The sequence below is a fragment of the Haliaeetus albicilla genome, chromosome 1 (assembly GCF_947461875.1).
Source record: "Haliaeetus albicilla chromosome 1, bHalAlb1.1, whole genome shotgun sequence".
Lineage (NCBI taxonomy): Eukaryota > Metazoa > Chordata > Aves > Accipitriformes > Accipitridae > Haliaeetus > Haliaeetus albicilla.
In genome coordinates this window covers 52,865,981-52,893,019 of record NC_091483.1, presented here as the reverse complement: position 1 = coordinate 52,893,019, position 27,039 = coordinate 52,865,981, and the positions used below count along the sequence as shown (strand labels likewise).

Below are 27,039 nucleotides of genomic sequence, written 5' to 3'. Positions count from 1 at the left end.
ATTAAAATGAGCCAGTGCATTTAAAGTATTGAACTTGCATCTGGCTTCGTATGAACAAAAATGCAATATAGCATATCCTTGTAAACCTAAGCGAATAAACCATACAATCTCATCTGAGCTAACGCCACCTGGGAGGGGGTGTATTTATCCCCCAGACTCTATGAATGTTTTTTTTCTTTCTGAACTGTTCCACATGAGAACGAAAAGAGACTCAATCACCACTACACAATAACTTGGTAACAGTGTATTACTTGTCTGTAAAGGTGCTGCAATGGGGCACCCCCTAGAAAAGCAAACCTGAAAGAAGTTCATTTAACTCTGCAAGCTACTTCTCTCCTGAAAGGCACAGAAGTCAGGAAAGTCCACTCTAAGGAACAATGTGACCTTAGTTACTGCCAATTGAATGGTAATTGCTCTTTCTCTCACTCTTATTAAAGGGGGAAAAAAAAAAAAAGGGGTCTAAAGCCTGCCACTTACTGAGTCTTGGGCTCAGAAGCTGCCCTGCTTACACTGATGCCTTGCTTGGTGTCCGCAGAGGGCTGTGGAGCCTAGTGCTCCTTTCCGCCTATGCACTGAAGTGCTACCAGCTCCACCACTGCCAGCAGACATGGCAGGAAGCGTAGGAGCAGGAAAAAATAGAGAAGGCATTACAGGAGTATGAGCAGGCCTAGGAGAGCAGTGCTTCGCATGCCCTGGCAGCCATTTTGCAGCCCTGGCAGCCGTTCTGGCAGCCAGTTGCCAGACCACCCTAATTCACTGCCCCGCTTCGTTTCCCTGACTCACCATCCTGCCAGGGAAAGGCTCCATCCTTAGAGAGCGAGGGAGAGCAGCCAGAGCCGTAGGAAGGGTTTTATTGAAGCAGACAGGGGTGGCAGGGGAGAGGAGGGTGGGCGGCGGCGGCAGCTGCGCCCCAACCAGGAGGGAGCACGGGGCCCCTGGCCTGGCGGAACCTTCTAGCGCTGGAGAGGCAGCAGGCCCTGCCCAAGGAGGGAACGGAGGGCTGGCTTGCTCACTGCGGGAAGAAGTGTGGGCAGGTGGGGTCTCTCTGGGAATGGAGAGAAAGGCCTTTCCTCAGGAACCGTGAGGGGACTGAAGGGATTTTGTGTTTGGTGAGTGAGGTGACTGAGAGTAAGCCCACAGAAAGGGACTCACCCCTGCAAGGGCACAGCAAGCAAGGGAAAATGGGTTTGCGAACTTGTTTATTTTTTTATTCCATCTTACCCAGCAGATCTGAGGTTTTCCTATTTTACAGGTCACCTAGGTCTAATAAAAATCAGTTTTAAAGATTATAAAGCTTTGGTGTTTTGGAAAGGGGTAGGGCTTGGTTATTGTGCCTGCGAGATGATCTCAAGCCCTACTTCCTATATCAGTTTACTTAACAAAATGGATTTGGGCAGAAAATCGATAAAGCAGCAGCAACTTTCAAAATTACTCAGTCTGATCTGAAGAAGCGTGGACTCCCAGAAGAGACCAACCCCAAAACATTATGTACAATGTATTGTTCTAGGGAATCAAAACAAGCACAGAAAAAAGAAAATCAATAGTCTTTCAACCATGTGTAATTTTGCAGTATCAAATATGTGCAAATATTTGTGGCAAACACTATTGTTTTCGTAGCAGATGGGTCAGTTGAAAGTGTTTGGAACTGGTGGATTAGAAAGCCCGCTGTTTGTCGCTATAGGCTGTCGCCTTACTTTACAGAGGCTACCCAGCATGAATACAAAGTCGCTTTGAATGGTAGGTCACGAGCCTTTTTCTCCTGAGTCCTGCACTGCATCATACTCCCCAGATAATGTCAAGTCTGGGGGATAAATCTATCCTCTGGAGCTGAAATGGGAAGAAGTAAAGAGAGAAGCTACACTTCTGGCTGCTCAGCAGCACCTCGACTTCTCTGCAGCTTTGAAGGACTCAACAGAAAATCTGTTATGTATGCATAGGGCTGGTTACACGAACAGGAAATCTCCTCACTCTCCCTGGTGAACATACAAAGACAGGAGGACTATTCTGCCATTTTTCCCATTGTTCCCATGCTGCAAGGCAGCTGTTAGCTGATGACAGTGAAAGGTTTACTCCATCATGTAACTGCAGCAGTGCAAGGCCAGGCATGTGTCCCTATCTGAGATGCGTCGTAATCCCATCAGATTGCCATCTTTGGCACCTTTGGATATTTTGCATCCTTTCATGATGGTGAACAGAGATCATTGTGATCTGCACTTTAGAACCATGGACTAACTATATTACTCTGTGTGTTGTAGTAAGCCTTCAAATTGTGTACAATGGTCAGGGTAAAACTGAAATGCAATTTAATATAACACTGGGTTTCTTAACATATTAAGCCTAGTTCAGCATATCAGTTCTTACTTTCAAGACAATCAGTAATATAATGAAAGATTTCTAACGTAATCTCTAAACTACGCAGTTTGATACAATAGCATGAATGTTCGCAGCGATTAAGGAGTGCCGCAAATCTCCCAATTTGATGGAGAAGTGATTTTGCGGACTGGAGGAGAGAAGAAGATGAAGGCAAAATAAAATGTTAGAAAAACACATTGCAGGGGAAAGCACCTTGCTATGCACACGATTCTCTTTTTAGAGAAAGGATGGAACAAAAAACCATGCAAACCACGCCATCAGTCATACCACTGAATGCATGCTGCAAAGCCTTCAGACTACCCAATGAGTCAGATGCTTGACTAAGTGGGATGCAGTGGTGCTGCTTGCAGAAGCCCGATATGCTGCCTGCTACCAGTCTCAGCTCTAATGGCTCTTTCTTCCTAGAGCTACATTAAGGAGCAGGTGGGGTTTTTGACAACCCGGATGAGGAGTACTGGTGTCTCTGTATGCGCATGTAAAACACCCACAGGAGAGCAAGATGAGCCTTTGGAGAATGGCCCCAGAGTTCTCATCGTCACAGAAATCTCAACATTTTGTTCAAGTCCCACTAATTCTGATTGTATCCTTTATTCCTTTTAGCACGCCTGAAAGGAGAAGGGGATGAGAGAATACCATCAGAGAGAGGCTAGAATACTTTCAGAGGCTATAGATACATTAACAAAGACTGAACAGAATTTTTAAATAGATCATAGACAAAGCAATAAAGATGATTCTTTAAAGAAAAAGATACTTCATGGATAAGATGACTTTTATAATGAAAAAGACAGCAAAGCCACCATGTTCTACTAGATGAAACAGAAAGCAAATTGATAGTAGGGAAGCCCCACAAGAGAGGTATGGCCTGTGGAACTGCCAACATCATTTAAGGCCAAGAAGGGTTGAGAGAGACAGGCCAAAATAAAATTGTATTTCCCTATAGGGATGGGACACAGAAAGAAAATTCTATTAAGTGAGCGGAAGACCACCTTGAAATGAAAAGAAAAATAATTCAAAGGGAGAATTTTGTGAAGAAATGGTTTGTTAATATATGATAAAAATAGTTTGAAATTTGGCAGTGGGACTGCAAATGGAAGGAGCAGCCTCAACATTTTTCATCACAAAGCATTGTTAATTTATGTAGTAGCAGTCCTCAAACATGCTTTTATCAGTTAATCCAATGTACACAATAGGCTCACGTCTTGTCCCATTTAATACTGTATTGTTAACAGAAGGAACAGGCAGTGATTGATAGTAACATATTATATTTCCATCTGATATTTTAGAGGCTTTTAAGTGTAATCAAGTGTAATATACAAGCTGATCCCATGTTGTCTGGTTAAACATACTAGAGTTTATTCAAATAAAAGCCTCACCAAATCTGAACTGCAAATGAAATGAGACAATTCTCTCAAATATTTCTATTTTACTTCCAGGCTTTCAGCCATTTCAGAATTCTGGTTTTATCAATATATGAAGCACCAAGTTTTAAAGTCATAAAATTCAGGTTTGTGAAACACGTATGGTAACTGTTGTCTAAGATGCAAGTAAAGGCTTGAGAAAGTAACATGCAATTAATAAGCATTAGTATGAATGATTAGAATCAAAAAGACAGAAACAGTGAACCTCTGCAGCAGACCAGGACTTCTCAGGATTCATGGATCCAATGATTTAACTATGCAGTAGCTTTTACCATTAAACTAAAAAACAAGTCAGCAGTATTTAGCATATTGAAGTCCCACAACTATTAGGCCTATTCACTAAAACTGGAAAATAGCCTCACCTTAAATACTGGAACTACTATGAATACTTCCATAAGGCTACCACTTCATACTTAATTAAAGGCGTGCAAAATAAATATTCCCATTATCCTTGGGAGCTTCAGACACGAACTATATTATTCATCAAAGATAGCATGAAGACTGTTGTATAAATGGGAAGATGACATGAGACCTTTCATGGCATTGCATACAGTTACATACAATCTAAGCAATGAAAACAAATGATAAAAACAATTAATAAAGGAATCGGTGAAAACAATGAGAAAGTGAAAACATGCTAACCAAAAATAAATAGCCCAAAATAAAAACCTACAAATTCTAAATTAGGACGAATAAAACCAATAAACTTGCAAACTTCATTTACAGCTGGAATTAATTTTTCTTGTGAAACCTATTTCCCCTTTCTTTTAACAGTAAAATATTATTCATTCTAAAGAATCAATGTATCCCATAGGAGTGCACAGATTAGCAAAATATTCAACTGTCATTAAAATAATGTGAAATTCTAGAGCAAATTAGAAGTATTCTAGACTTAGTAAAAGAGAAGATATATGAAAAGAATAAAATAGTCAGATATCATGAGAATTAGTGGTTAAATGCCTGAGTGCATTACTGAAATTCAGATACATATTTTTCAGTTCTCCAAAGCAGTACAGCAAAGAAATAATTTCATCTGTTTTACTTTTCAAGCTGTGAGATGAAGACATTACTATCTCTTTACCTAAATAGCTCCTTAGAATTTTTATACTGAAGCTGTGAAGTACCACAACTGTTGGGGGGGGGGGGGGGGGGCAGGGGAGTGGGTTGGGGTTTTTTTTTGGTTTTGGCTTTTGTTTTTTTGGTTGTTGTGGGGTTTTTTGGTTTTGGTGTTTTGTTGTTTGGGTTTTTTTAATAGGTTTCCTCAGTCCTTACCTGGGAGTAATTGAACTACTTCAGTGCAGACCCAGTGATATTTCTAGAACTGTTTTGGAATGTGAGAAATGAAACTTTGTCAGAAACAATATAAATTGTGAAGTTATATTGAATGTTTTGGCTATATTAAACCTGTTAGTGAAGTGATGCAGTTGAATATTCATATATGGTCAGAGTAAACAGTTAAAAGTAAAAATGAAGAAAATTTTGTTATCAGTGTTGGGTTTTTGTCAGAGGAAGGCACTGGAAAGCTGAACGTGTCACATGCATACAATAATTTATGATTTTCAGTGGGGTGCAATAGTTGTTTTCCTGAGCATCTTTCTCAGCTTGTTTAGAAACAGGAGACAAGAGAAAGATTCAGATACTTTTTCTTGGTATAGTAATATTTTATTTTGTGAGCACTGACCTACTCCTTCTCCCCCTTCCTTACCAATACTCTCATGATCCACTGAGCCTCAGACTCTCACATAGAAATGTCTCTGTGTCCTGCAACTTGGCCCTTTTGGTCTATTCTGTAGCAGCTGTTTATCTTTGTAAGTTCAAACATACAGAAAGAGTATTAAAATGTCCCATTCTAGTTAGAAACATATGCACTTATCTATATCTAAATGTATTTGTTGAGGCATGGATAATGTGCTGTGCATTTCAGCCATAGTAAACTTTAGTAGCTCTTAGAACAGTTAGTTCCTGAAGATGCTTACCTTACAAACCACTGTAAATGGAGTTAGAGGTGAAGGACTTCATCAAGTACTAGGAGTGATAGGAGTGCAAAGCATTATCTGTTGGCAGCCAATATCAACATTGCTTTCCAAGTATTGCTATCAAAATTAGAATAAAAGGAAACAGCTTTGTGACAAATTACAACACAGTTTAATCAATTAAATGTTTTTAAGCATGTGGGGGTTTTGTTTGGTGGGTTTTTTTTAGCTAGTGTAAGCAAATATTAACGTGAAATAACAGGTTGACATTTTTCCTTTCTCCTTATAGCTGATTAAAATGAGTCTTAGTGTACTCCTACCAAACTTTTGAAAGCACTTTGCCTTGGCACTGATGATTTGTACTGCTTTTGGCAAAAAAGATATTTTGTTCTCACATTTAATAGACATATTCAGCTTCTTCTCTCTTCAAGGAGATGTTGATGCCAGATGCTTGGATGTGGCTAAGTGTTTCCATTTCAAAAAATGCACAGTTGAATTATGTACAGACTTTCTATTTTCTTCTAAGAAACCCACTGAAATATTTCCTTTAATGTTAGAATTAATCCTGTGATCTACACTGGTATGTACTAGGGGAATTCAAGGCATTGGGTTTTCTCCCCAGTTTCCCAATTCAGGCAGTGTATGGATTAGATTTATTCATTTCAACTGTCTGTTTACCTCTGTGTAATAGCTTGTGAGTAGTCTGTAGTCATCAGGGAGAAATGCCCTTGGCATACAAAAGATGGTCCTTTTAGCTACCTTTTAGTCAGTATGTCATGCTCTGAAGTACATATTCTTCTAAACTTTTGGTGAAACAATTCTGAAGCTTGGAAAGACATAACAGTCACTTTTTTTTCTCTATTTATTTCATTTATCACCACTGGTAAGCTTTCATTTTCTATATATATTTTTTGCTGATTATAGGGGAAAATACACTCCTAATACTTGGAAAGTATGGTCTTCAGCTCTGCAATAGAGAATATTTTTTAAGCCTAAGGAACAATCTATTGAGCAGTGTTAAATTTAAACTTGGGACCCAGCTATCTAGAAAATCAGAACAAAATGAAATCAAGCTAAACTTGTTGGTTTTTTTTAAAACATTCAGTAGTGTCCTTCTGTGTTTCCCTTGCACCTGCAAATACTGTGTGTGCAGAGAACTGGAAACAAGGCAGCAATATTTAAAACAATACACCTACTAGCTAATAAGAAGAAAAAAAAAATTTAAAAATTGTGCTTTTTAACTCCCAGAGCAGAGGTCTTCAGACAGACATGATAGCAGCAGACTAATGACCCTGGAAAGTAGTGCTGCCATTAGTATGATTGTTTTCACTGCTGAAATAACATCATATACAACAGTTGACCCCTGTGCAATGAAATATATATATAGCCAGTTCTAACAGATGAGTGGAAGGGAATAAAGAGGATCCTTTATTTGACTCATACTTGCTTCCTAAACTTTCAGTTCCATTTTTGGTTTTAAACTCTGTTCAAGTGCAGTTCAGTTGAATGCAAATGGCTAAGACTGTAAATGAGTGCACAATTTGCACAATCTCTTACAATCACAGCTATGAACGATACACACCAACTGTTGTGTTCCAAAAACTGATGCACAACTTTTTACATATTTTTTTCATATGTACCCCATAGTTTGCCACATCACTAGTCTTACACTATTACTGTTATGACCAGCTAGGAAGAAGGTTACCAACATAAAATCTCCAGGGCTACATGCATCCATCACAATATTAGTGACATTGGTTTCTGTATCTCTCTCTGTCTCAGACAATACAGGAAATGTTCCTTATTTCCAAATTGTTGTTTGGACTGAATAAAGATGAAATTCTGCTTTAACATCCTATACTGAAGTTCTCATTTCACACAAACTGAGAAAGACTGATGTTTTCTTATAATTCTAGTCTCTGAACTATGAAATCAAATAACTGGCAAATATATGTGGTGAATTATTTGTTATGAAGAGCTGACCTGAGTAAAATAAGAACAGTTCCCTTACTTGTCCTAATGGCTGAACTTATAGTATTGTCTTTTTTTTTTTTTAATTATTTCCTCAGAATAGAATGCTCAAGAAGAGTTAAATGTTGCACACCATAAACAAGCTTACCTCAAATTGTCCTTACTATGCTGCTTAAAACATACTAGCAATATAATGAATACACATTCCAGCAATCTTTGATTTAAATTTTGGATAATTGGGCAGGTGTTTGTTTGGGGTTTTTTTTAAAGAAAAAAAGGTGTCAGACTTGCTTTTTTTTTTTTTTTTCACCCGTTGGCTGGAAATTACTAATTTTCATGAAAATGGTATTCTGGTACTTTAGCTTTTTTTCATATAAACCACACATGGAACGTTCATGCATTTGATTTTAATTTGAGATGAAGTTTATATCTGAATCTTATAATAGTCTCAATTAGTATATGTACCCCTGTTACAGTTCTACTAATGAAGAAGCTTACAGGTTGGACACAGAACCATGAAAAGGTTAGTGGAAGAGAATTATAGAAATGATTGGAGACTTCCTTCATTTCATATAGCCTGTCATATCAACAGGTCAGAGAAAAAAGAGAAAACAAACAAACCCCACTTTTATTTTGTCAGTCATGCACAAAACACCTACTAGCTCCACCACAAGTCATCAAAGGCCCTGAGCTTTGAACAGTTTGGTGCCCATTCCCTTCCTCATCTTCTGCACCAGCCAGACAGTCTAATTTTACTGCCAGGCCACAATTCCCAGTCCTCCTGGGAAGAACCTCAACTAGGCAGAAGTCAAGCTTGCTGTGCACATAGTGACAGATGGTCACTGAATACATGCATTCTGGACCTCCTTAAATCTGTATGATATTATGTCTCAGAGAATTCATTCTTGGCACTGGCAAATGCTGAGAACTAGTAACATGACATACAAAAGTATTTGGAAGCCCTACAAATGAGGAAATGTGCTAATATGTTATAGAGAGCGTAATAGAAAAGTGTACTTTGAAAAGTGAGTAAGAAACTGTAAGAAACAATGAAAAACAAGTTACTTAAAGGAAGTTAACCTTTTTTCCAAAACATTATTTTTCTTTAAAAACACTGATTGGAATCAGAACTATTCTTTCCCTTTCCTTGTTCAGAAATCAGATATATATGTTTGATCATTCCGGATGAGACAAGAGGAGTGCATTTATGGTAAACAATAGGAAAAGAGCAGAAACAAAGCAAAGTCAGTCATTAACACGGATGATATCTATACTGAAGACTCCTGATATCAAAAACATACAATCAATAAAAATTAATCATCTTGGATACCAAGGCTATCCTATGACAAAGAAAAGATAATTAATGGGGCGAATCCTACAGTCATATTCAGGCTAGCTCTAACTACCTGACTCGGATCCTTGTAGCAACAACAGTAATTCTAGCATGGGTTGTAAAACTTAAGGTAGTTCTCAGCACGCGCAGAGCTCTGTGACATTAGCATTACTTCAGATTGGTGGAATCTAAGCTAAGTAAGGTAGGTCTGCAGAAGTACAGCGACATACCCACATACCCACATTCTTCAGAATAAAATTACAAAGAAGTAGAAGCATCATTGCCACTTCAAGACCAGTTTCAGTTACTCAGATAAGCATGCATGGGTAATGTCTTGAATGCAAATGCATTTCCAAATGAAAATTGAAGTAGAGATTTCTGTTAATCACAATACATATTTTGTAATCTTTGTAAAACATTGCAAATTCTTACTTGACTTTGGAAGAGAAATTAGATGTGAGCACAAGTCAGTTTGAGTCACATTGGAACAAATCTTACCAGGAATTCAGCTTCAGAAGTTTGAGATTACTCTCAGTTTTAATAAAAAGCTTTTGGGGGACTAGAAGTCTGAGGTTAAAGTTCTGTCACAGCTTCCTTGGGTGAGGGCAATATTGATGGAAACTAAAGCAAAATTATATGCTGTGATGAATAGTTCCCAGTTTTTCAGTTCTAACATTTACAAGCTGAAAACACTGTATGAACAATTTTGTACAGATCAGTATCTACTTTTTAGCTTGCTTTATTTCTATGAAAGCAACACACCTACCCATCTTTCTAGCTACATATAAAGTACTTTCAAATAATAAAGTGCATGTTTGGGAAATATTTTTGTGCCTTTCCTATTTCTCTATTCTTTTAAGTTTCTCTTAAGTTTCTTTTAAATATTTATATGACCAAGCAGAAGGTAATTGTCACAGGTACAGATGTATCTAGGTCATCTGTTTATATTAGTGAAAAGAGTACTTAAAACATAATTCTAAGCAACGAAACAAAATACTTTTAATAAATATTAAAATACATTTTAAGTATCTTGATAGTCATATGAGCTAAATTCCCCATGCACATTATCCAAAATTTTGAATTGTTATGTTAGCAAGATACTCCTCATCTTTTCAATATTACCTTACCTACTGTTTATAATTATTTTTATGGGAGTTCTAAGACTTCATAAGACCCATAGAAATCCCCAAAGTTATAAATATAGCATGTAATAATTAGAAAATTGTTCAAAATCAAAAACTTAGGTGTTTCTTTTAAACCTGTGTTGTCCACTTAGACTTTGAAATCAGGTTTTTGTCATATATTGCTTTTACTCTCATTTCCACATGCAGCTTCATGCAAAACAATCTTTGACTTAAAAGTATGCATATTGATGTTAGTACTGTAAAACAAGTCAAACATGTAAGATTATCTCTACATTGCTATCATACATACAGAAAGCTAGTATAAATTATGCACTGCTACTGTAGAAAATGCAAACATAAACACAAATCAATATTAATTACCAAGTGAAAATGGATGCAATAGAATGTAGAAACAATAGAACTCTTCTTCACTTGCATTGTGTTTTGAGGCATACCCAAACGGTCATAGTATTTTCCATTAAACAAAATGCTTCACAGCATTCATACCATGCATCGTAATGAACAACTCTTCCAAAATGCTTATCTAAAAAGAAATAAAGTATTTAAGAATTCAGCTATTTGCTACATTTGGAATTAGTGCATGAGACTAATTTGCCAGTGTTAAAAAAATAAAGCATAGGTGCATAATCAAAGTGACCAGACACAGAATACATACATACTTAGGGCTACATTTTATTAATTTAGACTTCTGAAGCCCTTTTATTACAGTTAATGGAAAATAATTCTCTCTGACATGGCTATTGCTGCACACATATGCTGTATTTTCTCCAAGAAATACTAGTGAGGAAATACTGATGAAAAAGCTGTCTTCACCTTTTCCTGTAGCTTGCTACTGCTTATATTTAGAATGTACAAAGATGTTTCTTAGCTTGGTTTCCTAAGGAAGTGATAGTGATATGCCAAGTCCTTTCTCTAGCTGTACTCTAGCTGCTTAAAAAAAAAAAAAAAAAAACCACAACAAAAAAACCAAAACAAAACAAAAAAAACAAACCAAAACAAAAAAAACCCCAACCAAACAACCAAACAAAACAACCCTACAATTTTTAAAGTCATTGTCCAGCTTCAACCAAATTTGACATTGGTAAGAAGCTCTAGACACAAAGATTAGAGAGACCCTCTTATTGCCCCCACTGAAGGAACAGCTAAAGCATAGAGAACAGTTCCTGGACACCAGATCATTCATGCAGACAAGAGCCAATATGTTAACTGCAATAGGGTCTCCAACACCTCTTTTTTCAGTTTACTTTTTCAGAGGGAGCTCTGTTTTCTCCAGAATGTCTGAGCCTCACAATATTGAGAAATGTAGTTTCATCAAGTAAGATAGTTAAGCATTTGAACAGATCAGAACATCTACAGTGTTACTGATGAACTGAAATCTTGGCATTTTGCAAGGTCCAAACTCAGCTTCAGAATTTCCTTTTAATTCAATAAGTCAATAAACATATTAGTTCAAATCACATACTTGCCAAAGTAACTAATTGATCATATAATTCATATTGCAGAAACAGGATTTGTTGAATGCCCTTCATTTTAGATATAAAATAGATTTTATTGTTTTATGACATGTATAACTTCTGATCCGTATCTTTCTTTAGAAAGCTTGTTAAGTAGGTGAGATGAGACACCTTATTTTAAGATTTTTCCATTCATTTTTTATTACCCCTTAAACAACTCAGGAAATTGTAAACATAAGATAAACATTTTTATTGCCTGGAAGAGAGCAACCACTGAAGCCTACTTGAAAGCCTATAACAGTATTTCACATAATAAACTCTTATTTCACAATATGTGCCCCATTCCCAAAGAAATCAAGTTTGCCAAGCAGGCTGTCCCATACAGATTAGAAAATTTCTCACTCGGTTCTTGGTCTCTTGAGCTCACTCAAGGAGATAGAAGATATGGGGGGGACGTGGGTTGGAGTTGGGGAATAGAAAAAGCCTGAACATGCCAGGCTTCAAAATCACTCGTGTTTAATCACTAGAAAGAAAGAGGAAGGAGATCGTAGTATCGTTCATGGTATTAAATATGAGTTATGCTGGAATCTGGAAATGTGTTAGTTAATAAAATTTAGCTGGATTATGCTATACTCATGAAGAATTAATTTGGGGAAGATACCTTGGTAAGATAGCTATTTTGGCAAAAAACACTTAAGTATCAAAAGACATTATACAAGTATGAAAGAGTTTAACCGCGTAGATCTGAGGAGAGTTTGGATGGCAAGTGTGGCGAAGTATTTAACACTAAAGAAATAGAATTAGGTCCAGTCCCGGTTCTGGATTATGGCTGTTTTGTAGCATAGACAGCAGCTCCAAGGCCTAATACTTGCTGTCATCTTTCCTGTTTAGTGCTAGTGGATGTCATTTATAAATTTCACTTGCAATAAACCCCAAACTAATAGATTTTAGAATTTATAGTAGAGCAAAGTTTCTTACTGGGCAATGAACACATTGTGAAATATCCAGAATGCCACTATATAGTTCAAAGAATTACAGAACATTTTATTACTTGCTTCCTTTATAAAAAGTATTCTGCTTTACTGCCACTCAAATATTTGAGTGACAAATCTGCTTCACAAAAGAAAGTGAATCAATGGACTAGGCATTCCCAGAATTTGGTGAGAGATTTCATTAAGACTACCTTTTCTGAACAGTTTTTGGCTGATGATCCAGGCAAAAGTCTTATGGCCTAGGCAGGCCATATAATTTAATAATTTTTTTAGTCAGTTCATCTTCTGGTCTTGCTGCCCTCAGATACTCTTGAAGAAGAGAGTCTATTTATGCAAGACAATCACACTGAAGTAGCCATAATCTTTAGGATCCAATTACAGTCTGAAGTAAACATGGTATGTGTTTTTATTCTACAGAAACTACAGTATTGCTCTTCCAAAGCTCTATGTTCATTCTTAGCATTTCAAAGCACCCACATAATTCTTTATTTTTGTAAGAGAAATTAAATAGGTAACAGCTCCATAAAAGTTTACATTTTTTCACATTTAGGGAGAAACTTTACATTACAGAATTCCTGACTGAGCACGTCTTTGGTTTTAATTGCAAAAGTGATTACAGGTATAACTTCAAGAAAATGAAGAAATTAATTTCCTTTCCTAGGGCAGAGTATAAGAAATGCTTTTTGTCACTGAGGCTGGCACTCTATCACCTACCTGTATTGTCTAGATATTCCACTCCCGGATTCTTCTGAAGAGGTGTGATGATGAATGATACCAGACTATGTGGCAAGGCACTTTGTGAGGTGGTGTCCACAGGGAAGTGACAGTATTCTCTTGCAGGTTTCAAACCTTAGCACTTGATGAGGACCAAGATCTTCAAGAAGTAAAAGGCTAGTACACTTGCTCTTTCTGACCAGGCAGTGCTGTGGCTGTTTAATATCTGCTCAAAGCCACAATCACCTTCTGATCTGAGGAGCAGGTGACTTGGCAATTCTCTTCCATTCTGATTGCTATGCGCAGACAGTCATGAAAAGGTAGAGTATAAAAGATTAAGTAGTATTCTAGTCACCCAGACAGTTTACTTTGCCCTTTTGAGAATTGGTCCAATGCATCATCATCTATCATAAATGGCTTATAATATGACAGGGCTGGATCCTTAAGGTTATCTGTGCTCCAGTGCTAAATAAGAAAGATAAATCTGCAGAAGAGCTAAGAGTCATTCTAGTCAGCGGTAAAGGACTGGTTTCCTTTCCCAATAGGCATCCAAGCCTTAAAGTCCAACAATTCAAATTAATCCTGTGGCTCAGAGTATGGAGCAGCCTTTCTTAGTTACCAAGAACAGATCAACAAAGATATTGTGCAAGTTTCTGTTTCAAATATATAGCCATTGCCTGTTGCTATAAAAAAGTTAACAGACCAAAATCCATGTTTTGGTCAGTCATTTCAGTGTATGTTTATAAATTAATAATGTACAATCTTACATTTGCATATTTTTATTAAAACAACTTTTTTGTTTTTACAACAGCCAATACATTATGACGTAATGATTAAACTGAACCATAAAGTTAGGATGTTTCTAATAACATTAGACTAAAATAGCAAAGCATTTCAATAATGTTTCAGTTCTAAGACACAAGACACTGGCTTACACATTCTTTAAAAAAAAAAAAAAAAGAATAAATATCATTAGAGAGCAAGTACCATACTCTGTTAAACATCTGCTGCAAAAATCTTGAAGGAAATACAGAATAAATTGATTTGATTTTTGCTAGGAGTCTACACTGTAAGATCATATTCCAGATATGATCAAACTAGAGAATAACCAGCTTCTTATGAGACTTAATAATCACTATACAGTTAGTTCCTTTTTTTGTTTGGTGGGTTTTGTTTTGTTTTGTTCTTTTCTTTGGTTACTTTCCTCCTAGGAGTACAAACATTTTATACTCATGACTCAGATTAAAATAAACCCTCACAGGAAAGTTATCTCCTGGCCTCTCAGTCTCAAGATAACCCTGGTAACTAAGAGTCTTTTTTATCACTGCAGACAAACTACCTGGTGCTGAAAAGTTATCAAAAATACTAAAAGGAAATGCATGGCTGAGGTTGTAGTGGCATTCTCACAGGAGCTCCTGAGGCATCAGCTAAGGAACTTTTCTCAGCCTTTTGGGCTCTGAAAAGCAGTATATATATACCCAGTAATATAACACCAAATAAGAAATTAAATAATCAGATAAAGAGCCTGTGAGAGTCACTGTCAAATTAAAGAAGTTCTTGATATACATTACAAGGAGGTCAGTTTCTCAGGGGTAGCAATTAAAAATGCAGAAATGCATGCAATCAGGTTAAAAGTATGACAGCAATACATCTCTCCATATCAATTTAATGTGCTGGACAATTACCAAATGAGAAAATAATCACTGTAACAGAGCATTCGGGGGGGGGGGGGGGGGGGATAATAAAAATGTTTCTAAGGTACTATTAGGAGTCCTCAAAGTCTACTGAAAAAAACTACTAAAGAGTATTCAGATTTTACATAAAGAACAACTTGAAGTAGCAGCAAGCCATCAAAACAAAGAAAGATGCAGAAAAGCTTAAAAAAAATACTAAAAATCCGAAATATGTCATTCTATTTTTTTTATAATTATTAGGACCTTTTTTACCTTTTGTTAAGCAGATTTTTAAATTTTCCTTTAAAATCTAGCATATTTTTTTCAAGTTGAATTATGAACTTTAATGCAAACTTTTGCTACATTGCTCATAATGCAACAATTGAAATGAATAAGATTCAGTGCATGATATCACACTATGTCTTCACTGGGGCTGGGGCAAGGAGAGAGGCACAAATGACCATCTGTGTTAAGAAGTAATCCACCATTAATTTATATATTACTATCTAAATAAATAAATAAAACCTGCATCAGCAAAAAAGAAAATAACTTGAATAGAAATCTGATGAAAGTATTTTAGCGCCACTGTTACATTGCTACTACAATTAGAGGCACCTTTCTCAAGGCAAAATGCCCATTTACTCAGCAGTATTTTTTTCAAATACAAGCTGGTAATGAATACAGAACTGGACACTTTGAATTTACACCATGATCACTTTTGTAGCATGTAACTTACGTTTCTGCTGAGTTATACAATGTTAAGTATTTGACGGGTAGTAACATGCTGCTGTTTCAAAAAAGTACATGGTTGCTGACACAAACAGTATTGCAGTGCCTAGAAGTTAGCTGCCGGAGTTGACTAGATGCAAAGTCAGGCCCTTGATAACACTGTCACTGAACAGCAAAATACAAGCCTTTAAGGGGAAGCCTCTCACAAGCAGCGCGCTGCACCTACTGTTTGGGAATAACCACTGCCATTTCTGAAATTCACCCAAGCTTAAGCACCTAACTCAAGAGTAAGTTAGACACCTATGATAAAATGAATTAATCATCTATATTTCTAACTGTATCTTAATTCCAGCATAACCAACTCTTACTTTTGAAGACACAGGGTGAATGAAAAGCTACCTTTTGCACTGAAACCAAATAGTTAAATTATTCAGTAAGTGGGAGACCAGTTTGCCCTGCTCTTCAGAAGGAACTCCAGCCTACCTTTCCTTTACCTCAAACAACCCTAACCATAGGGCTGTAGGCTACTTTGAGGAAAAAGAGAAGCTAGCCAGCCCCTAAACAAGAGAGAAATGTGATTGCAGCCTAGCCATTAGCTCACTGTTTTGGGGAACAGGGAAACCAGGTTCTGGTTCTTTTCCCTGCTCTCTGGAATAGCCCCTCTCCCTAACACCTCTGACTCTTTGAAAGCTGCAGGTCATGAAAAGGTCAGAAATATCAATTGTTTAATTCTCTATAAATCCATGGCAAGGAAAAAGACCTCTAGTAGAGAGACAAGAGAGCTTCAAATTTCTGTGCTTGGACATAGATACATCAGACAACTGCATGACCATGTTCCAACAAAATTGCTGTGGAGAACAACTTGGTAAAAATGAGGAGGCAGTAATCTGACTAAGCTTTCTGAAAGGTGGTCAGTAGGTTATTTAGCATGAAAACTATAATATTTGAAGTATGTAATCTGGCACTTCAAACTTACAAGTTAATTTTCTTTAGTTACCAAGATCAGAGATTTCCATGCAATTTTTAATCAGTTGCTATAGAAATGTTTACATGCATAGCTCTGCACCCCCAGCTGTGAAGACAGTCTTGAAGCAGTAACCCTGTTGCCATATCTTATTGTTTAACTGAATGCCAAGATTTACTTGGTCCTGTAAGTCCAAAAGCTACTGCACTACATATATTTTGCCTTATAACAGGAAGGTGTCATAAAAGTGCCTGTGGCCTTTTTCACATTCTTGTATGTGTTGGGGTGCTTATTACAATTTCAATCAAGTAAGCTCATTTAACTTATAGACAAAAATTGCATTAAACGGTTAGCAAAAACAAGTGTTCATGTTCATATTCTTCATTTTCTATCCCCACTATCTTTCTCTTCCACTCATTAGAATTTATTTCTCCAAAGGACAGATCAATAATGAAATTATGATTGTATGCATTCAGCAAGAAAGGAAACAGTCTGCAAGAGAAAGTGAAATTCAGGGAAGGAGATTAACGCAATTCTGATGAAAGAGATTCAGAGTCTCTGCTCGGCAATACAGCATACTTAGCACAGTATAAGCAAAGTTATTAATATTAATGTAAAGAAGTGGTTTTAGAACAACCTCATAGATCATGACTGCAATAATCTCCCTTATAACCAAACCCCCAAGATTAAAAGCACAAATGTTCAATGAAAAGTTGAAGATTGGGAAGAGAACACAAGCTATGCCCACATCAGTTCTAGGTGCAATTTGATACAGAATGAGTGAACACCGAAGCCAATATTAAGCCCTTTTGCTATCTAACTAGCTCACCACTGAAGTGTTGTGTGTTAAGTAGCTAACAGTTGCAAATTTTTAGCTTTAATGTTTACTAATATAATACCATTTTCAAGTAATTCCTTTCTGAAAATGTGCTTTGTACCAATCAAAACAAAATAACAGATGATAATAATAGAGCTTGAAAGTTTTATTAGTACACATTTTCTAGACTAACCCAATTTTTCATTATAAAGTTAGAGTTTCTACATTTAAGTAGAGTAAAAACAAAAAGTACACAAACCCAGACTAAATGGATTATTTCACCTCATGCAGAACAATTTCATTTGCATCACACAACAATAATATGAAAAAAACCCCCAGTAACAAAAAATCTTTTTTTCTTTAGTAAGAGTCAATATATAGACACAACAGTAGTTGACTGTTTGAGAAGTAGATTATGAAAACAGCTGCAAATCTGTCTATGAAAGAGAGATCATTTCATACAACTGGTACTGGATACCTCTATATTATCTATATGTGTGGGTGTGTATATTATAGTTCTTTTTATATATGGTAGATTATGATTTTGAATAGAAAATTGGACTCTTAAAAAAATCACATTAATTTTATAGAGGTAAACATGGGATATCCTTTAATGGTAAGCTTAAGGTGTGATGTATTTAACTTATGAATAAATGTAGTATACAAAAACCTTAAAAAGCAAACCAAAATTCTTTCAAATTTAGATATTCAGATTAATTCTAGCCCTCTGCATGGCAATTTATTAGCAGGATTTTCTCACTGCATGTCCTTGTTGCAGAAGGGTATGGAACTGATGTAGCATGACTTTTGTAACACTAAGAAATGAAGGGCAAGGCATTACCTTTAAGGCATGAACAATTTAGTGTTTCATATTCTTGTGTAGCCTATATAGAGCAGTCTGATTCACTTAAACTAAAGGTATTGAGGATCACTGAAGAGTTTGAATTAAAAGGTTCTTGAAAAGCCATGGCAATTTTAAGGATAGAATATGTCAAACTTTTTTTGTCTTTACTGTACAATCCAGTATTTTTGTTCTTAGACCCAAAAGTGTGCATATGGAAACATGGAACCCATGATTATCACCTCCCTTCACAGTTATTTTTTTCCTGATACAGGTCACTTATTTTTAACCAATTCTGACATTATCTTTTGCTCTAGATTGGTTTTTTTTCCTGCATTTTCTTACTTTGTCCATTTATACTTAAACAATAATCACAAGAAAGATGATGTTTTATTTTGCCCATGGTCACATTCTGTGACTCCTAATTCTTCAGAAATAATTTGTGTCCCACAATAGGTTTACTTTGGCAAACTTGTGACCAAGTATAATAGTTCTATTAAAGAAAAAGCTGAGGTATTCATATGGACAGAGCAGAGCACAAAATTTTCATATAAAGAACATTTTCTTCAGGTTTGTGCTGGTTTTGGCTGGGATAGAGTTAATTTTCTTCATACTAGCTAGTATGGGGCTCTGTTTTGGATTTGTGCTGAAAGCAGTGTTGGTAACACAGGGCTGTTTTCGTTACTGCTGAGCAGTGCTTACACAGAGCCAAGGCCTTTTCTGCTTCTCCCACCACCCCACCAGTGAGGAGGCTGGGGGGGCACAAGAAGTTGGGAGGGGACACAGCTGGGACAGCTGACCCCAACTGACCAAAGGGATATTCCAGACCATATGACGTCATGCTCAGAGTATAAAGCTGGGGGAAGGAGAAGGAAGCATGGGGGACATCCAGAGTGATGACGTTTGTCTTCCCAAGTAACTGTTACACATGATGGAGCCCTGCTTTCCTGGAGATGGCTGAACACCTGCCTGCTGATGGGAAGTGGTGAATGAATTCCTTGGTTTGCTTTGCTTGCGCGCTTGGCTTTTGCTTTACCTATTAAACTGTCTTTATCTCAGCCCACAAGTTTTCTCACTTTTACCCTTCTGATTCTCTCCCCCATCCCACTGTGAGGGAGGTGAGTGAGGAGCTGCGTGGTGCTTAGTTGCCAGCTGGAGTTAAACCACGACAAGACTAAAAGGTCAATTACAACATGGATACCTCTTATGATTAAAAGAAAATGGTGAAAAGTAACAAGAGGCATCAAGAGCAAATTTAGTGAAATTTCAAAGTGTTGTTTTACTCTTGTGAAGGGTCTATAAAAATAATATTATGACAGCCTATAATTCTAACTATATTAGCTTCATTCATGAAAAACATAAAAGAAAATCTCTATTATTTCCTTCTTATACTAAAACTATTTATGGATTTGATTTCTATTTATTAACTTGGAGTAAGTTTCTGAAAGGCAAGCTGGATAGATAAAGCCAATGTTCTCACTGACCTTTACCCAACAGTTAACCCTTTATGATGAGAAAACCTAACTGACATCCTTGCTTTGAACCAGAAAGAAAGAGAACTTGAGCTTAAGTCTTCCAGTTCTCCCACAGACATTTTGGCAAGGACTCTAGTGGATATTCCAGAAAATATCTCTTTCATCCTATCATTGCTGATCCATTTGAAAGGGAAAAACACAAACAAATTTTAAAAAATTAAGAGAGACATAGTAGGCTGGTAGCTGATCATTCAGAATTAGGTATCTGGCTACCAGTCCTTGACACCCGTCAAAATAAGAGGGTTTTGTTGCCTTTTTTTTTTTTTTTTTTTTTTTTTTTTAAAATCATGTGCCCATGCATGTAGCCAATATTCCTAGCTGGTTAAAAGACACTGTTAGGAGTTGAGAGAAGCAAGCTCATCCCAAAGACAAGGAGGAAATAAACCCTGGTCTCATCCAACCTCTGACTAGATTTTTCTGTGATCATTGGAATATCTGCTAAGAATTTCATTACAAATTGCATTTTTTACAGAAGTATCCAAGTTTAGCATTTCATTTTATGGTTTTGGTTAGAGATATGCAAATTGGAAATGAAATATTTTATTGAAACTTGTCACATAATCAAAGCAAATCTTCATTTGCTTTGCTATTTTGCCATTGTCCCCTTAGGTAGCTGCCAATGTACATATGCACAATGTCTGTGTACTGCATATGCAGAAAAAAAATATATTCTGTATCACATAGACAGTCAAATTCATTGTGCATGCAATGCCAATGCCCATGGCTTCATCAATTCTTAAAACATTTATGTGCAAGGCCTCTGGGATCTCTTTGCTGGCTGGCCCGGTGGGCTGTAAAGGAGTAGTGCCTGTCAAACTGTAGAACACCTGGTTACCTGAGCTACCAAGGGCACATTTTTGAAAACTAGGTGGAAATAGATTAAAAATACTTGCTTGAGAGTTACTAAAATTTTGAAATGAGATAATTTCTGTGATCTCATCACAGACGTGAACTCCTATTTATATGGACAGCCATACATAGATGCCTTAAAAAGAAAAGGATCTCTGGAAAATATACACTGTTCTTTTTACGTTTGGTGTTCCTCTAGTCTTCCTATGATCTTGCTGCTAAAAAGAAAATACTTTTTAGACTTCTTGCTCTCTCGTACATCTAATATAGTAGAAGATATTTTCAGTATGCCCTTTTAATTCAGAGGTGGAATTAAATTTAATGTCACTTGAAATTAAATGATGGCAGAAAACATAGGAAATTTCAAAGTCTGAAGTAAAAGAAGTGATGTGAACAACTTAGGCAAATCTTCTGATGCATGTAAAACATACAATAGCAAGCTTCTGCTTGCTCACTTAAATGAAGTGTACAAAGGAATCAAGAGATCATATCTGTCTAGGTTTACTTAGAGGAAAACCACAAGCAAAAGTAGACAGAGAAGAGGAGAATCAAGTAGTAAGGAGTTCCCCTAGGATGTGGTTGTCAGACTGCAATCCCCATTCTATCTACACAAGAAAGAAAACTGTGTGACTATTCACAAACCCAGCAATAGCTCATTTACAAAAACTGGCTTTTCCATAAAAAAAAAGTTAAACCAGGCTGCCAAAATATGCTTTTTTTTTCTAGAATACTTTTGCCAAAGCAGAATCCTACATAAGAAATCAGTGCAACATGAGGGGATAGGAACTAAACAAAATCATAAAAAATATTCCGTTATTTGTTTCCAGGTCCTGCTTTTTCGTTAGAAAGACACTGAATAATGCCATCATTGATTTCTATTTCATGTTTAAATATTATATTTTCAAAAATATAAAACAAAGATAATTCCAGAACTTTACCATTATACCAACATTACCAGAATTTCTGATCATACACATGAGCATAAATGGAAATTTCTTTACAGCATATCTAATCTCCTGTATGGACATATAGCCAGAAAGATGTTACAGAGGACTAATAAGATAATATTCTTGCAGCAAGTATGCTGATTAGATTTACAACTCTCTCAACTGTTTTTACAGAATCACATAAGGTGTTAATTCCTATGACAGTACTTGACAGTACAGTATTTGTCATGTACTTGAATTAATCCTTACACTGCAAACAGAGCGCAGAAATTCCAAACCTGATCTAATTACTCAAACTGCAATTATCTGATGCACATATTTCATAAATGGCCTACCTACTCAACATGAAATGACATTAATTATTATGCTTAGGATATGAAATAGGATATGCACAGGATCATGCATTTTTCAGTCATGCTAGGTGACTCTCAAAGGCATGTTACCTTGTATCCACCAAAGTAAGGAAGAAATCTGTGCTTAGAGACATTAACTAAGCTGAAACACCAGGCCTTCTTTGTAACCTGTAGTCTGTGTGACAACCTAAAGCCAGATGCAGTTTAGTCATTTTTCTTTTACGTGCACCATATGGAACAACACTAAAATTTTACACTCTGCTGTGGGCAAATGGAAGCACATAGTTTTGCCGCTCAACTTTAAAGCGGAGGATAAGCTATACTCTCTCCAACAATACCTAATAAACAATCACATACTTTAGTGCATACAGATTTAAATTGGTCCTGTGCAATACTACAGCATAAGGATATTGTTACAGAGCCTTTTTTGACTGCGTATACCATTTCCCTTGTTGGGGATTTGGCTCACCAATACTGTCTTTACCCATGATTTGAAAAAAAAAAATGCTGGCAGCTAGCATGTAACAAGTTATGAGGATGGAAAATAATTCTTTCGAAATAAAAAAAGTACCTACAATGGTTAGGAATGTATTTGGTCACATTGTATACAACTAGAGATATGTTTTCACCCCCAGTATGTTTAGCAAAACTGTTTCATACAAGAAAAATATGATAAACCGTCCAGACTTGCAATACTGGATTTCTTCTGAGTAATCATAAAAAACGACTAGCTTATATATCTGTCTGTGATGGCAGGCTGTGTTTTTATGTTGGTGGTCAGACATTGGTATTTGATTTTGTGCGCCCCACCCACCTTTCAGTCTATAACACTGTTATATCTCTAAGGTACTGTACTTGTGAAAACTGTAACATCATGCATAGCTTCATCAAAAACAGGGAGCCATAGCAGGCTTGGGACAAGTGTGGACCTCTGTGCATGAGGTAGAGATGACAAGAATTTGGTTTTTATTATGTATATGGTATTTTAGACAAATAAAAACCCTTTGCAACCAGGGTTGAGTGGGGAAACGATTAAAATTAGGGGGATATCAGCTTTAAAAAAAAAAAAAAAAAAGTAGTATTTTGGAAAGGAAGGAAGTTTGCTTTGAGGTACTTTACATTTCCTAAATGAATAGAATCAAAGTTATTAGAAGAAAGGAGCCATTCATGCTTACAAAAAGGAGATGTGAGAAATTCACACTGTTCATCATATACACATGATTTTGTTTCAACCTTCTTCTGCTCCTCAAAAAGTTCAGATAAACTCCTGCAGTTATTTCCCTTTGAAAGTGAAGTATATTTATTAAAAAAGTATTGGCCACTACAATGAAGTCAATTCCTCTCATCACTTTCCTCAGACATCTTTTGAAGCACGCATTTAAGTATACGCATTCATTTTCTGAAAATTAATTCCTATTCTTGAAAAGATAATTGACTGTCAATGCTATAGCCTCAGAGGAGGAATCAGATTCTCATTTTTCATTACAGATAAAAAACAAAAATCTTGTCCCTCTAGTTAGCTTCAGAAAGAAATGGGCAGTGATTTATGAAGGTGTATTCACCCAGAGCCTTGGCTTCAGGTTAGACTGGAGGACCATGGCTGGAAGGGGATGAATGGATAAGCAGATTTGGAGAAGGATAAAGCAGAATATCTGAGGTACTTCAGTGTTATCTAATCTTCAGTGCTGGTTGTGCCCTGATATATTTACTGTTAATGTGGTTTAGGTTGTGGATGAAGTGCATAGTTTCTTGATTATTTATGTGTACAGGAAGATTAATGATAATCCAGTATTTTCAAAGTAATGTACTCAGCAGAATAGGTAGTTTCAGGAAGAGTGCATAAATTTCTTCTCTTAAGTGCTTTCCATGTCAAGGATCTGCCCCAAACTAAACTAATTCCTTCCCCTTCCAGGATTATTTGAGGCCCATCACCTTCTTTTGTACTACTGTGTTTTTTAACCTTCTTAGAGCAAGATATAAAAATATATATATGAAAAAGATGACAAGAGCTTATTGACAGATCTGAAAATGAATCAGGTTTATAGAAAATGAGATGCCTAACTTGTGACAGTTGATTAAACAGAATAAACTGCTAGTCAAGTTCAGCACAGAATAATCCTGCTAGGTCAATACAAGGATTATGCCAAAATACAGAGAAAGTATTGGAAAATAGTTTATTATTAGATCATATCTCCACACACACCACCCCACCCCGCCCCCAAGAATGAAAATGGTGAGAGCATTCAAAATTTATCCAACTGACTTATTTTTATCAAAAGTTTTGGAAAATTGCATAGAATGCCTGACAAATACGAATGGGTAGATACTCCCTGGTACAGATTTAGTCTGTTTTTTTCTGCTTGATAGTATCTAAATGCATATAGTGAAAGTTTTCAAGTATATAACATAGTTACATTGCTGTAGTTAGGAGCACGGCAAATCCAAGTAATCATGACATGAAGTGGAAAGGCAAAGATGCTGGAAAAATAAGAAGATACTGCTAGATAATGTGAACAACTTGGCTTAAAACTGAATACTCTCAGCAAAATGGATATAAAGCTATTTATTTCGGTATGTACTAAGAGTAACTATACTTCTGTCTAAAGGTGAGAATCATCTTTTAGTAAGTCATATTTTCCCAAAAAGGTTATTTTCCCTACCAGTATTTCTGTATGAAATCATTAGCAATTTCACTTGAACTGTATTACTTTATGTTCTGTAAGTACCGCCTCCATCAAAAAAGATAATAGCTCTGTTTCACATTTACATAATAGAAAAAGTAAGAATTGAATTCCACCTTGGATGATAGGCCTGACATTTCTTTCATTTCTCTTTCCAGTGAGAGCTACATAATTTGTTCCAGTCAAAAGGGAAATTTGTTGCATGGAGATGGAAGAAATGCCATAGCGCCTAAACAAGAAGCCTCTACTCAATTTCATTTCAAAAAGCTTAGGGACTCTACCAATGCCCCCAGTAACAACACAGAAGGAGATAATAGCATTTGGTTCTATTTTGGCATTAGCACAGCTGCCACCCCAGGCAGCTAGCTTACCCTCCTCCAGTCTCACAGCTGCAGGGGCCACAGAGAGCCCAGGCACAGGATAACCAGGGCACATGTCTACTTTCACCATGATAAGCAAAGAGTACTTCTGTGAGCACTGCGCTGTGGAAGCAGCTATCTCAGCAAACCTGGCGGAAAAGAACATCAAAGCAGCACTTGCCTTCCCCCCCCCACCCCTTCAGATCATTGTTTCCTTAATATATGGCTCTCCTCAGCAGCCCAACAGATTATCATGGCAGAGCAGAGAGGATACAACATAGAAAATGCAGTTTAGGAAACAGAAAATGAGACAGAGCAAAACAGTATTTCCTTTTCATACCAAACAATAGTCAGGTCACTGGAAGCAGTAAACTGCAAATGCTGCTGTGACTGCCACTTGCCTGGGGTATCTTTTTTACTTTCAACTACTGGAGGTAGAAGTGCAATTTTTATTTAAAAATAAGTAAATCAGAAGCAACCAGAATGTTTAAGATTAATGGGATACCAAAGAGCACAACAAAAGCCTCCCAGGAGAAGGCTGAAGCCACTGGGGAAGTTGTATCCTCATGAGGCACACACCTTGTTTTTCCTACAAGCAAGCATGTTGAGAACTGTTGCTAAGAAGTCAGACATATTTAGGAAGAGATATATTGCCCATGCTGAAAAATTGCAAATATCAGTTTTCCTTCTTTATTAACTCTCAACTGATAAACCAAATAGTGGCTGCATTTGCTAGAGAGTTGCACAGCGATTATCAATATGCTTTTAAATAGTTAGCAAAGGAACAGAATAACCTGGCCAAACACAAGCTTATCTTTGTCACTTGGTTTTTTCTGGTTGGTTGGTTGGTTTTTTGTTAACCATGCACTGAAATCCAACCGATGTTCTGGAGCTGTGGCCTTTTCAAATAAGTGAACAGTATTAAGTCAAATTAAAAATGCACACAGAATTAGATTTCCAGAGAAGTGCTACCCATTTAAGAAGTTTCTACCCATTTAAGAAGAAAAAGGAGCCTTAAATTTGTATTCAAGTTCTGCAAAACACTAACTACAAATAAAAAATAGAGAAAAGCCTATTAGTATGACAGGACATAGAATTCTATAATATTTTCCTTTTTCCCTTCAGCCCCTCCTCCACTAAAAGCAAGTCTTTCCACCATGATAAGAACAATATATTTCCATGAAATTGGTAATTCCCTCCTGGGGCAAATTCACAAATACTACTATTACCAGACTCAGACCAGCATACATAAGGATGTTAATATCATTTTTATCTTGTGAAAGACTAAGGAGGTTGTGCTTGATGGAAAGCTACGAGTTCCATAGAAACATCAACACATGTTCTGTTACGATATGGATATTTGTGATAACATTCCCATCAGATTATTTATGCCAGGAACCTGAAGATGTTTTTGTACCGTCTTAAGGCAGGACCATGGCGGATTTTCAAAATGTCTCTAGGTAACAATCTGAGAATCAGGCTGTAGAAGAAATGCACCGTAACAGCTTGCCATCAGGTTGTAACTAACTCAGAACTTCTGTGCAAACTTTTTGGTTCAATAAATACATGGAATAAAAGAGGTTGTTGATATTTAGGAGAGAAAGCAAGACTCTTAACTTCATTTTTCACTCCATTGCTCTTTAAACTAAGAGCAGAACTAATATATTTAACTCAGATGCTACCTAGTTAGGGCAGTAGGAATAGTACAATAGGATGCTGAAAAAATGGTATATTGATAGTTTCTTTCGTACACTGTTATAGCTCACAGGAATCAAGAACTGACTGTGCTATGCTGACAGGCACTAACATGAAAGTCCCTATCTGGACAGGTTGGAATTGAAGAGAAATCTGACAAGGGACCACACAAGAGTCTTCAAATACAGAGAAAGCTACAAGAAGAAACCAAATTAAACTCTTG

The 27,039-nt window shown here is 36.6% G+C and overlaps 1 protein-coding gene across 1 annotated transcript in view; it reads right to left on the bottom strand.

Annotated features, from left to right (window-relative positions):
* SGCZ (sarcoglycan zeta) overlaps positions 1-27,039 on the bottom strand; it is a 522,215-nt gene that overhangs the window by 352,607 nt on the left and 142,569 nt on the right.